Below are 13624 nucleotides of genomic sequence, written 5' to 3'. Positions count from 1 at the left end.
CCAGCACTTGGGAGGCCAAGGCGGAGCATCACTGTGAATTCAAGGCCAGTTTGATACCTAGTCTCAAAAAGGATAATGGGGCAGAGGGGACTTGAGGACAAAAGCCGCCTGTTCTCTGCTATTTATACTGTTGGAAAAAACCTTGGCTTGCAGCGCTGTGTGACTTTCAACCTTGCTAACTGAGGGTTTTCCATGATTCAGTCCCTCTTTTTTTTTTTTTTTTTTTTTTTTTTTTTTTTTCTGGTACTGGGTATTGAACTCATGATCCTGCGCTTGCCAGGTAGGTGCTTACACTGCCGAGCTAAACCCCCCGCCCGTAGTCCCTCCTTGATTGCAGATGATTAAGTCCGCGACAGTATGTACGGAACAAATTCAGCGAAGTCACTGAAGCCAGTTGTTAAAAATCCTGAAAGATGATGTCATGAACTTGATGGAAAATACTTAGAAATGGGCAGAGGCAACGGAAGACCGAGTAAAACGATTGTCTGCCTTCTCTACCATGGACCCACTCATCTAAACTTTCGTGGCTCCTGAAGGTTGTGCCTCAATATTGCCTGCCTAGTTATGTCTCAGCCAAAGCAGTTTTCAAAAAGAATTATGTGAAGCCTCAGAAATACATTGGTTCCCTGTTTCCGCTATCAGTACATTAACACTTTTGCTACTTCAGCCACTTTTCCAATCCATCTTAGCTGCTCGTTGGTCCCTACTATAAGTAAATAATGACCCCTCAAAGATGTATCCAGTGACATTTGGTTTTTACTTATTTTAGCTAGAGTTAGCTTGTGAGGTTGCCAAAACTATGACAGATAAAAGAGGCACAAACAGAAACCATAAGTAAAACAATGAGCAAGCAGGGCCACAGAGACTAAAGTAAATGTCAGATTCTGACTTAAACTCTGCTACCAGATACAGCTTAATTGTCACTTGCCACTCACTGATAGGGTTTGATATAAATCTGCAAGCAACTGATTCATTATGGTCTCAGTGCAGTCAGACATCTGGTAATGTTAGTCCATATTTGCAGTTGCTGCTCAGAGCTAGCATCACCGCCTCAGGTCGCCCCCAGATCATTAACATCAGAGTGCCTTAAGGAGCATGCAACATAGATTCCTGACAAGCGCAGTTCACAGTAGATTTCCAGGTCTTGTAAGAATCTAACATCATCAATGATCTGACAGGGAGCAGACTCATACTGTGATATGAGCAATGGTGGGGGCTGTAATTACAGATGAAGCTTCATTCAGTTCCCTGCAACTGATCTGGTCTTAACAGGCTACTTGGTTCTTTGTCCAAGTGTTGGGGACCCCCACTATAGAAGGTTAAAAAATAGGGAAAGGGATCACTGGGCATAGTAGTTTATACCTGTAATCCCAGCACTCAGGAAGCTGAGGCAGGTGGAAATCGTTTCGAGTTTGAGACCAGCCTGGGCTTCAAAGTGAACTCAAGGCCAGCCTGAACTGCATAGAGAGACCCTGTCTCAAAAAGACCAAAAAAAAAAGAATAGGGGGAGGGAAGGAGTGAAAACAACTTCCAGTTCCTATCTGCCAAGAATTTGTAATACACCATTTATTCATACCCAATTAGTAAGCATGACATAAAGTACCAAATTATGCCAGGCATGGTGGTGCATACCTGTGATCCCAGCACTTGGGAGGCTAAGGCAGGATGATTGTCATGAGTTCCAGCCCAGTCTAGACTACATAGTGAGCTCAAAGCCAGCCTGAACTACATAGCAAGACCCTGCTCAAAAAGAAAAAAAAAATGCAATTATGTAGAACCAATCTGGAGCACTATAAAGTCCATAATGATGTTGTGTTAATTTTTTGTGACTCTGGTGCCAAATTACAAACTTGGTAAATTGAAACAACATAAATTTATAATTTACTAACTTACCTCTCTGGAACAACACCGTCCAGTTTATGAGAACTGGCCTCAAGGCTCTGTGACATCCACTGGCCATCCCCTACAGACCCCACTGTCCTCCAGTAGCACCCACCTGGAGACCAAGCCTACAAGAGACAGACCAGAACCAAGCTATTGCAAAACAGGGGTGGGGGGATATATCAGAAGGGGGTGCATTATTCAGCCCACAGAAATGCGTGAGTGCATAGTGCACAGGTGGCCAATAGCAGGAGAAAGTTTAAACTGTCGTAGAGAAAGCATGCATTAAAGAACAGGTAAAATGTAGACTATTGGGAAAAGCCAGTGAAGTATTAACAGGCAGGAAAAAACAAGTGAATGACACAAATTCTTCATTCTGTCAAAGCACTATCTTTTGAGGAAGAAAAACATGGATTAAATGATTAGAAGAATAAACATATTACATAATCTGTTAGAACAAAAGTATTTAGGAAAACAAAAGTTAACTCTAAATGTGATACAACAGTGAATTAAGTTCAAAGAAAAATCCATAAAGAGTTAAGCACAATGCATAAACACAGCAAAAACAGGGATGTTGGATTTCCAGGGCTGAAACTCAAGGAAAAGCAAATGTAATATAATAAATACATCATAAGTGTCCTCTCCCTTTAGTTCTGCTACTTTCTTTAAATTTTCCTACAGTCTTTATTTTTGCTAAGCTAAAGAGAGAAGGTAGGGAGGAAATTCATGTAGAGAGGAGCATTAGTCTATTTATATTTTCTATTCCTTTTATGGATCAGATACCCTATATTTAGAATGCTAGCATTTGATCAAATGTGCTGCACCTTGACCTAGTTCTGTCACAGGCTCTTCCACCTCCTCTTTATCGCTCCTTCCTTTCCCAAAAGCAAGAAAGAACTGGCGCAGGTGGAGGCGTGCAAAAAATTTCAATGAGAACAATATAAGGACCAAACTGCAAAGAAAAAGAGATGAGAACAAAAAAGAGAAACAAATAACAGATGTTACACTGCATGGCCTTAGGCTTCTACTGGATTACATGTTGGAAATGCAAGCTCATATAGCATAACAGCCTTGCAAAATAAAATGGAGCATGGTGTTGCACACCTGTAATCCCAGCACTCGGGAGGCTGAGGCAGGAGGGTCGTCGCAAGTTCAAGACCAGCCTGGGCTACAAAGAATTATAGGTAGAAAATCAAGGAATTGTGTGCTAAAGGAAAATAGTTTACCAAGGTTAATAAGTTTGAAAAGATATTTTCTCAAGCTTTAACTACTTTTATATTTACATGAGAATTACTTGTTCATGTTAGCAGAGTGCTAAAATACTTCCACCCACCCCAGCTCTGCTACCCTTCCGTTATTCCTTTTCATTATGTAACAAGCATATTTTTTACATATATTTAACACCAACACCTCCTTCCAACCCTGCCACCAAAAAAAAAAGTAACACATGCAGCATCAAAGGCAATGGCTTTTGAAGATTTTAGAATTATGAGAAACATTTTCTGTTAGCCAAATTTTGTTCAAGCTTCTATTTTGCAATAAGTAATGGAGTTCATTAAAATGAGAGGTTGATATTCAACCTCCCTTATCTTTTTCAGTTCTTATTTAAGGATCCCTAGGATTTCAGTTCTTATTTAAGATCAGGTGCAGTTGCAAGGTGCAGAGGAGGCAAGAGCATAGCTGAAATAAAAAAGATCATCGCAGGGCCCCGAACACTCACACACAGCCACTCTAGGAAGGGCCCTGATCCCAAAGGCCCTCCCCGACCTTTCCTCTAAAGGACCGCTCTTGTCATTTCTGTGCGAAGAAGAAACCCGGCAGGTTCCACACTGGCCCTGGAAGACTTGTAGCAGAAGTGACATGAGTCACATTTCATTGTCCGCTCCCAGCCAGGGCTTGGGGACCGTCACCCCAGCATCTGATCAGGAAGGAGGAGCCCTAGGATGTGAGTGGCACTGGTGATTCTCACCGGCCCGAAATGAGAACTTTCCCTCTTGAAACAACCCGAGCAAATGCAGATGATAAAACTTTGAACAGACTTTTAGGAGCAATTTTAGGTTCCCCGTAAATGGAACAGAAAGCTGAGAGTTCCCATATGTCCCACCCATATGTGTGGGTGTCTCTGCACCATCCACCTGCCTCGCTGGAGGCTGTATTTGTTACACAGAGTGAACCTGTATCAATTTATCGTTATCGACCAGGATCCATAGTTTACATTTGGCTCCTCCTTGCGGGTTTTTTCTGGTTCTTCTCTTTTCTTAACTCTTTCCTTTTCTTCCTATACTTTAAATGAAAGCTATGTTTACCTGTTTTATCAATTTCCCAGCCAGTTCTTTGGGTGGGGCAGAAAGAGCCCAGAACCACTGAACACTGAGACATCCAGCAGCTGGACCTCACTGTTGTCCTAATTTTAATTTTTTAATGACATGTGATTGAGTACCTTTTCCTATGCTCGTTTACTACCCACTTTGGTAAGATGTAAGTTGAGATACCTGCTTTTTTTAAGACAGGGTCTAGCTGTGTAATTCAGACTGGCCTTGAACTCACTCTGTAGCCCAGGCTGGCCTCGAACTTGTGGCAATCCTACTGCCTTAGCCTCCCAAGTGCTGGGATTGCAGGTACGCATCACCACCCAGTTCATGTTATTTTAAAGAAACCATTTATTAATTTCCTAGGTGGAAATATCTGTATTAATTTTTATTAATAGCTAAAGATTCCAAAATGTCATTTTTCCCTCTTGGGTTTCAGAACTCTGTTATGTGTGCTAGCGGGAGGGGGAAGCATTAGTAAATAGATGAGTGTAACCCATCTGTGTCTCATTGTGAACTCAATAGAACTAATCCCTGCTGTTGACTACTGCAGGACTTTCGGTCCTGATCGTCCTCAGTCCCATCCTCACCTTTCCTCACCCTCCTGTCTGCCACCACGGGCCTGTCCCCGTCTCCTGTGCCCACTGGCTTCAGCTGAGTTTGGCCAGCGCAGGCAGAGACCAGAGGCTGGGAGACTGGATGGGAACCCGAAGGAGACATCGAGGTGCTCCTTGCTTTGTGCCCCGTGGCAGAACTGGTAACACATTACTACAATCTCAGGGTGCTTGTCAAATCCGCACTAGTTACCCATCCACCCTAAACTCTTGACGGCCTGGAGCTCTCTGTGTGTCAGACTCCCCTGAGGCAAACACTGGGCTTGCTGCTTACTACGATAACTCCACCCACTGTGCTTCCAATGGTTTGCGGACTACTAGGTGATCTCTGCTACTTTAGGAGCCTGTTATCTCCAGTGACTTCCTGGCATATCATAGATCTGTGACCCCAGCCCACTGAAGATTCACCGCTGAGTTTCTCGGTAAGTTGGGCACCTTTTCCACCAGTGCATTTGCATCGGTTTGATAGGATGTCATCTGGAACCAGGCACCAGGTGGTCTCACCCTCTAGAAATAAAGCACACTTACCTGAGTCCTTTAATCCTTCACTGTCTTCCAGAGTGGTCTGTCTTTCCATTGCACTTTCCAAGCTTCCTCAAAACCATCCCAACAGCAAGGTAACACCGTTTGCCAGAGTGTAGAATCCTGTGTTATAGGAGAATGCTCCCCCATTCATAAATTCCTCTTTATCCAACCTTACTATTTCTCTCTCATCATTCCAGCATCCTTCAGCTCCACTGTTACACAGATTGTCCTGGCTTGTGCCAGTACTCATTGGCCAGATCCTGCAGCTTCTTTAACAAGTGGCCAATGAGTTTCCTGCCCTGGCAGGTGAGGGAGGTGCTGGGTCCTCTATTCTCTGACCCTAGGGATTCTGACCAGGTGGGGAGCCAAGGGCAGGTGATGGAGAGTGTGCATGTTGCCATACATCACCTTCAAGCACAGTGTGATCTTTGGCCTTGGACCCCTCTCTGGCTCAGAGGGTCCAGGGGAATCTGGGGAAATGGAGTTATCCGTTCAGATTTCCCCACCTAGAGTTTCTGGGATCCGCTCCACCCCAGTCAAGACCCTGATCTCGATGTCACACACAGACATGGGTGGCTGAGAATCCACTCTTCTGCAGAGCTTTGCTGCCACTATCATCTTGGGCCTGATTTTCAACTTTTGTTGCCATCTGGCTGCCGGCTTTGTTTGTATTAATTTTACTATTACCTGTCCGCAGGCAACAATGTTTAGGTTCCTCTTAGGATGTGGGTATGTGTATGTCACATATTTTAACTCTTTCTATTTCCCTTCTCTCCTCCCTCCAACTCTAGGTTCGCTTCCTGCATTTTTACTTAGTTTTTAGCTCTTGTCTGTGACATGCATTGTGGGGTGATGGTCCATGGACACAGCGTACCTCAATGCTCTCCACATCCTGCTCTCCTCTGCCCTTTCCTTCCCTTTCAGCTCTTGGCCTCCCCTCCGTGGCTGCAAGACTGAGTCTACGCATGAACCACCAAGGAGGTCTCCAACTGTCACATTTTGTCTTTGGGAGGCTGATGACTTTCTGCCTCACATTATTCTTTCTCCAGCATAGGAGACAGCATAGGAGAGCCATGCAGTTCCGTGGTCCCAATCATTACTGCCTCCTCCAGGCATTTCAGGGACCCAGGTTATTATACCACACCCTTCCATGAGTGCTCCAGCCCCATTCACCCAAAGAGTCATTAACTGTGGCTCAGCTGTGGTGGCCCACACTGCTGTCTTCCACCAACTGCCAGAGAGAGAACCCCATCACTAGTCGGCCATGGACTGTCCTGGATAGCACCGTGGGGGACCAGCTGTACTCAATGGGATTCCCCAGGACGCAGTGTCTGAGTTAGAGATTTAGAAGCAGAAGGATTCTGAAGGTAATTTCAGGAACAAGACCTGTCAAGAAGTAAAGAAAGGAGGATGGGGTAGAGAGAGAGCTGTGCTGCTGGGAAATGGCATCAGAGACCCTGGCCAACCCCATGGAGAGTCCAGAGCTGTGGACACCCTGTGCATTGTCTCACTTAGCGGTGAGGGGCCAGCCCGTTCAGCCCTTTTGCATGGGTTACCACTGGAGGGAGGTGATGAACCATGTGATCCTGGGTGATCGCCTGACCCTGGGAGGAACTCAGCCGTGTGAGCCATCATCAACCCCCAGGCGGAGCTGTTGAATCATGGGTGCCCCTGTCCTGAAGCAGGTTCTGTGCAGTGCACCCCAGCACTGCCCCGAGCTGCAGACCAAGAGGAAGGGAGGCTACTGACTGGTGCAAGTGAGACTGCATCACTCCAGACACTTGGCTTCTTTAACAGGAGCTCCGGGGACACAGTAGGCCATTTGCAAGAATACTTTTGACCCTCAAGGAAGTAAACTGAGGTACTTAGGACTCTTGTCCTGTCCTGACCACTGCTGTTGCCAAGCCTCTTCCTACCTATCTGGTCACTTGCTGGTCCCCTGCAGACTGCTTTTTCTGTCTCTCCTTTCCTGCACCCCAGAAGCAGTGGCCTCGGCTTCCTCCCTGGCTCTTCTCATACTGACTCTTTTCCTTATCTTTTCCCATTGTCCCAAGTTCTGAAGGATACATGGGGCTCAGAGTCTGACTTCCTGCCTGCCAGCTGCTGGAGAACATTAGTTAAACATCTCAGAGTCAACTCTGCCCAAACTGACTTCCCAACATGACTTTCCAGGGCCATCCCAGCCTGGTCCTTGCCTGACCTAACCGGATCTCACTGGACCTAACCAGACCTAACTGGACTGTTCTTCGTCCCCTGCTTACTGAGACACGCTGTGTGTGTCCCTGTCTGTATCCTGTACACGCACTGTCCCTTCCACCTGTGATTCTTGTTTACCCTCTTCCACTGATCAGAACCCAGTTCACTGTCCAAATCCCAAATCAGACATCACCTTGTTAAGAAGTTTTTCCTGACTTCTGGGAGAACATGGCAGATAGATAGCAGCAGCTTCAGAGGCTCTCTGAGAAACCACACTTAAAATCCAGGAAAGGTGCCAGGCGAGAAGTCCTAAGCAAGAGGAGATATACTTTGCCAACCCAGGAACGGACTAAACTAAGAGAACCCAACTGGAAACACAATCCCGGTGATATAACAGGAACCGATAAGGTCTCAGCATGGAAGCTAGAGCCCGGACCACTGGAAACCGAGATTTGAATTTCTTGCAGCTGCTGCTGTGTCCTGATTGGCACGGCAAGGAGAGAGGCACAAAAGCTCCGAGAGTGGGAATGGAGTTGAGAGCGGGACTGGCCAGGAGCCCTGCATCGACCTGCAGTGAGTGAGCAGATCAGGGACCCTTCCATAGAGTAGGAGGCTTCAGCAAAGGACCTACTGGGACCCATCAGACTAGCCGGAACAAGACGCTGCAGTGACTTCAGCCACATATTCCCCTCTCAAGAGGGACTGTTGGGGAGTGCCTGGCTTGGGTGTTGCCACTGACTAATACCCAGTAACCTAGCCCAAACTAGGTCCCAGTGCCTGGAGGTACACCCTAGTAGTGAAGCCTTCGGTAGGTTGACCTGGATGGGCGGGCCCAGCATAGGCTGCCCAGGTCTGTGTCTCCCTAGTACACTGCAGTGGGTGGGAACACCTAGTCAGCGCAATTCAAACAAACTGTAACCAACAAAGAAAGAAACTGGGACTCCTATATACGCTTGTATAAAAGGAACAAAAACTATGGGAAGAGAGAGCAACAAGAAAGGGTCCTCGGCCCCCAATCCTGAGAAACATGCAATATCAGACACGGCACCAATAGATGTAAAGCGCTATCTCCAGAGCCTCATAGATGAGCTCAGGAATGAAGTTGTTAATGACTTGAAGCAAGATATAAGTAGAATAGTTAGAGAAATGCTAAGCACCACCCAAGAAAAAACAGATGGTGGAATGGAAGAACAGAAAAAAAGGGGATAATTATTTGATGGAGAAAATAGAGAAAACATAGAATACGTGAAGCAGGTTCAAAGAGATTACCAGGAAGATAAAAACTCTATCAAAAACTGGCATAACAGCTTGAAAGAAACTAAGGATAGATTATTTGAACTGGAGGGCAGATTTGTAATATGAGAGCATGAAATGAAAAACTTCTTAAAAATAACAAAAAAAAAAAAACACCAACAATACAAAGGCTAGAAGATGATAAGAAGATCTATAACTTAAGAATTAAGAACATAAAAGAAGAAGTAGGGACACAAACAAATGGACTACAAAAGCTATTCACAGAAATAATCCAAGAGAATTTCCCTAATTTAGCAAAAGGTAAAGATACTCAGATGTATGAGGCATACAGGACCCCAGCCACCTACAACCCAAACAGAGCTACACCCAGGCATATAATAATCAAAATTCCAGAAATCCAATATAAGAACAGAATATTAAAAGCCATCAGGGACAAGAAACAGATTACTTATAAGGGAACACTCATCAGAATTACAGTAGCCTCTCGGCACAAGCCATCAAATCACGAAGAGCATGCGGGGAAATAATTCAAGCTTTGAAAGATAATCACCTCCAGCCAACATTGATATATCCTGCACAACTGTCCCTAGAAATTGATGGAAAAACAAGGTGCTTCCAGGATAAAGAGGAACTAGGGAAATTTGCAACTACCAATTCAACTCTACAGAAAATACTGCAGGATATTCTAAAAAAGAAAAATAAAGATTTCAGAAATAGTGGCAGAGAGGCCACAATGAATGGAGCAGAAAGTGAAATGAAGAAGACAAACTGACAACAAACGACAGAAAAAGAGCTCAACAGAAATGAGGCAGAGAAGATCGGATGGTAGGAACAGCTATTTTGGAGAAAGCAAGACATCATAATATCTAGTGCTGATTTAGTATCATCTTGTTTTGAATTCCCATCAAACTTGTATTCTTCTGTCTCCATTGGTCTTAAAAGGTTGTATCTTATTGGATTTTATTATATACGATAATATAAGCAAAAACTTTTATAGACAAGGAGATCATACAGAGCCCATTGTTCATTTTCTGTTAATTGGTTCTAAATACCCTGTAATAATGTCATTCTCTTGAATGGTTTTATAGTGTCTTGATATGTTTGGTGCTACAGTATATGAAGTTACACTCAAAGATTTCAAGGAAAGAGACACTATGGTAACTATTTTTATGTCAGGATATCTTGTGGTGAAACACTATTTTGCTTAAATGGTTATGTTTTGACTTGCGCTATTCTGTTGTTATGCCCTCTTTTATCTCAATCTCCTTTTTTAATTATTTACTTTTTTCTTTTTATCTTTTTAATTAAGGGAAAAATAAATTAAAAAGCAGGATACATTATAGTAACCTACTTTGATTTCCTATTAACTTGATTTGAAATCCTGTATTGCCCTCACCATCTTGTTTTGACTGATTTTCCCCTTTTCTGCTTTGCTTGATAGTACCAAGTTCAAAAGTATAGGCAACAACTGTGAAGACAATAAGATTCATTATGACGCCCATTCTGGTTGACTATTATCTTCTTTTAAAGTCCTGTAATGTCTCCAATGCTTTGGTTTTATTCTTTACTGTTTTGTTCAATTTGACTATAACTGGCAATTCTCCTTAAAATAGCAAGAGGCAGTATGGTAACCATTGTTGATCACCTTGTATTTTGTTTTTGCATTATCTATTATGTCCATCCTTTTGATTTGACTGATTCTGTTCTGATATGTAGCATTTGGTTTTACTCTCTTCAAAAAAAGTAATAAGAACTGTGGGAGTAATAAAACCCAAAATGTGTAACTGTACAAAAGAAAAGAAAAGAAAGTGTTCTAAAGCTTATAACTGCATGTATGTGTAAGTGTATAAGATAGATAACCATATTACTGAGTTTTTTTTTTTTTGGATCATTGAACAGAACTGTTTGCACTCTCACTGTTTGAATGGCCACTTTATATGCTTTAATTTTGTAACTTGAACAACTATTTCTAAGATGAGAATATGTAATCTATTAACTAGTGATTTTTTACTGTTTATTTTTTCAATTTTATATTACTTGTACCCTTTTTCTGTTTTTTTCTTTTTCTCCTTAAATAAAAAATAAAAAAAGAAGTTTTTCCTCATCCCATAATCACATTCAATCCTACCCCCCCCCCAAAAAAAAACAGAGAAGAAAATCTCTTCCTCAGGACTGTGTTTACATTTCAAAGCCATTATTATAGTCCACCCTATAATTCAGTCAGCATATTTCCCCAAAATGAAGCCCTAACCAGAAAAAGAAGCCCTGGTATGAGTTTTCAGAATCCTCATAATATCAGCCCTGTACCCAAATGAGCCCAAGTTAAGATCACCAGACAGACAGACAGACAGATTTAGTATTTTCTTTGCAAGACACAACGGATATATTGAATTATAAAATAACAATATTAATACAGAACTAAATGTAAGTGAACATTATTGACATTACTACGTAAAATAAATGATAGCGTAAATTATAATGAAGTACTTGTAAAATACCTGCCTTCCCAGGTCCATGCCTATGTAAACAGGAACCGAGACCTGCAGCCCTGTGATAAGGATCAGATGTTATCACACCCAAACTGTGTCCTGGGATTCAGTATGAGAACCAAATGGCCCCTGTGAACTAAAGAAACGTTTTCTGAATTTTTCTGTCTGCGGTTTTTCACTGTGGCTGTGCGGCCCACCATTCTGCACCCTCTGTTGCCATCCCTGTCTCCTGACACTCAGTGAACCTTTGATTGAATGGAAACCTCTGGAAGCCCAGCATGGGAGGCACGCAGGGAAGAATCCCTGGGATGAGCTCCCTGAGGGCGGTGTCACCAGCGCCTTACATATGAGCAGGCTGCACAGACGAGAAGAGCTGACATAGGCAGGGCTCTGCTGCTGGGCCTGAGAGATGGGGTCCAGGGGTCCGTGGTTCCTCAGGAGATGGAGCTCCAAGAATTCAACGTTTGGAGAGTGATGATAAGGTGCCAGAAGACGACGACATGACTGTATTTGAAGAAATGTGGATTTGTATGCATGAATAAATGTAGATTTTGGTATATGCATAAATGTAGATTATTGTACATGAAAAAAATAAGACATTCTCTGAAAATAAAACCCTCTTGCATCTTTTGGAGCAAAAATTAATATGACTAGTTATATTTGGGAAGACATATGGTATTGAGTCTATTGTCAGTCTCAGGACTTGTACTAATGAGTAGCTTCACTTTTTTTTTTTTTGAGTCAAGGTCTCACTATATAGTGCAGCCTGGCCTTGAACTCACTTATGTAGCCCAGGATGGCCACAAACTCACAGGGATCCTGCTGCCTCAGCCTCTCTAGTGCTGAGATTACAAGCATGCACCACCACACCAGGTGTTTTTGTTTGGTTTTGTTTTTGTTTTTTTCTTTTTGAGACTGTTGCTCAGGATGGCCTTGATTTTGTGACCTTTCTGCCTGGGCCTCTCGAGTAGCTGGGATTACAAGTGTGTGCCACTTGCTGGTTGGCGTCACTCATCCTTAGATGTTTATTGCCTCATATGATAGGATTTATGTTAGGCAGGGTATACACTTAGCTGTTACAACAAAAACCAAGATTTAGTGGATCAAACAAAATAGTCTCTTTGCAGAGACACCGGCTCTTTGTAGCTTGCAGGGATGTCATCCTTTGGGGGGCTTTGTCCTCCCACAGGCCCCAGAGAGTCCCAGCAGGTGGCCACGAAGGCAGGAGGATGGTGAGAAGCTTTATAGGGAAAGGTGCCCCTCTTCAGGCCATGACCTGGATGTGTGTACATCCAGGAAATTGGTTGCATCCCCAGCTTCAGAGGATTCTGGGAAATGAGCCCTTTGCTGGTACCCTGTGCCAGGGAGAGAGAAGAGGGGACCTCAGATGCTGGCCACAGCATCAGGGCTGCTTGCTTTCTGCAGTTACATCTAAAGACATGAACCTCTTCTCCACTTACAGAAGAATGCTAGTGAATCAAGAAAGGGAAAGACAGGAGAGAAAACAGTAGACACCACTGAAACAAAATATACCTGCTGAGTGGGGAAGGAGAGGGTGAGGGACTGTGAGAAGGAGTTGGAGTGCCCTCACAGTGGGCACCCTCTCCCAAGGCTCTGGCTGTATAGGGTCCCATCTTCTCCCTACAGGATGATCCCACCTTTCCTTCCTCAGCCAGGACTCCTTCAAAGTCACTTGGACCCCCCAGAGCGTGGTAGTGTAATCCACCCAACACTCAGGAGGCTGAGGCAGAAAAATCATCATAAGTTTGAGGTCAGCCTGGGCTACATAGCAAGACTCAATCTCAAATAAATAAATAAATATAAAAATAAATAATAAAATAAAATATAAAAGCCATTTGGGGTACACAATAGGATTCCTACTTCTGATGGTTAAGCCAGTAACTGCTCCAAGTACCTAGGAACCTTAACTGTTTAGAATTCTTTCTGCCCAAGCCCTTTTAGAGCAGCTGTTTTCTCCTCTGTTTAAGAGAGGAAGATGACAGGGAAGGAGAACATAGACCCATGGGAAGGACTTACAGAGAAACCAGTAGTTCTCTGGGCTATACTCTACCCACATTATGCAAAAATAAAACGTTTTGTACCAGGAATTGAACTCAGGGCCTCATGCTTGCCAGACAGGCACTGAACTGCTGAGTTATATCCCCAGCCCACGTTATGCAAATTTGAAGGCTGTATTTACTAGTCACACGAGGAAGTCTCTGATGTTTCCTTTGTAATTTGTTCTGTCTGCCTCTCCTTCCATCTTTGCTCTACTATTTAAATTGGTGGCCCTGACTGTTGTAAGAGTTAGGCATAAGGAGGCGTGCTTCAGACCCACCCAACCCAAATAGACAAA

General features: G+C 43.6%; 1 long non-coding RNA gene across 1 annotated transcript; it reads right to left on the bottom strand.

Moving 5' to 3' along the window:
• Nucleotides 1–1381: 1381 nt before the first annotated feature.
• On the bottom strand, nt 1382–8021 carry LOC134475953 (uncharacterized). The gene is made up of 3 exons (XR_010047295.1): nt 3602–8021; nt 2986–3049; nt 1382–2009 (listed from the first exon to the last, which is right to left on the bottom strand). It is a non-coding gene; the product is annotated as an uncharacterized LOC134475953 (long non-coding RNA).
• Between the last annotated feature and the right edge of the window lie 5603 nt (nt 8022–13624).

This window comes from Cavia porcellus, unplaced genomic scaffold (assembly GCF_034190915.1).
Source record: "Cavia porcellus strain 051 isolate PalLab524CR breed Dunkin Hartley unplaced genomic scaffold, mCavPor4.1 scaffold_1, whole genome shotgun sequence".
NCBI lineage: Eukaryota > Metazoa > Chordata > Mammalia > Rodentia > Caviidae > Cavia > Cavia porcellus.
The sequence above is the reverse complement of the archived record's forward strand: the minus strand, read 5'-3'. Positions and strand labels throughout refer to the sequence as shown.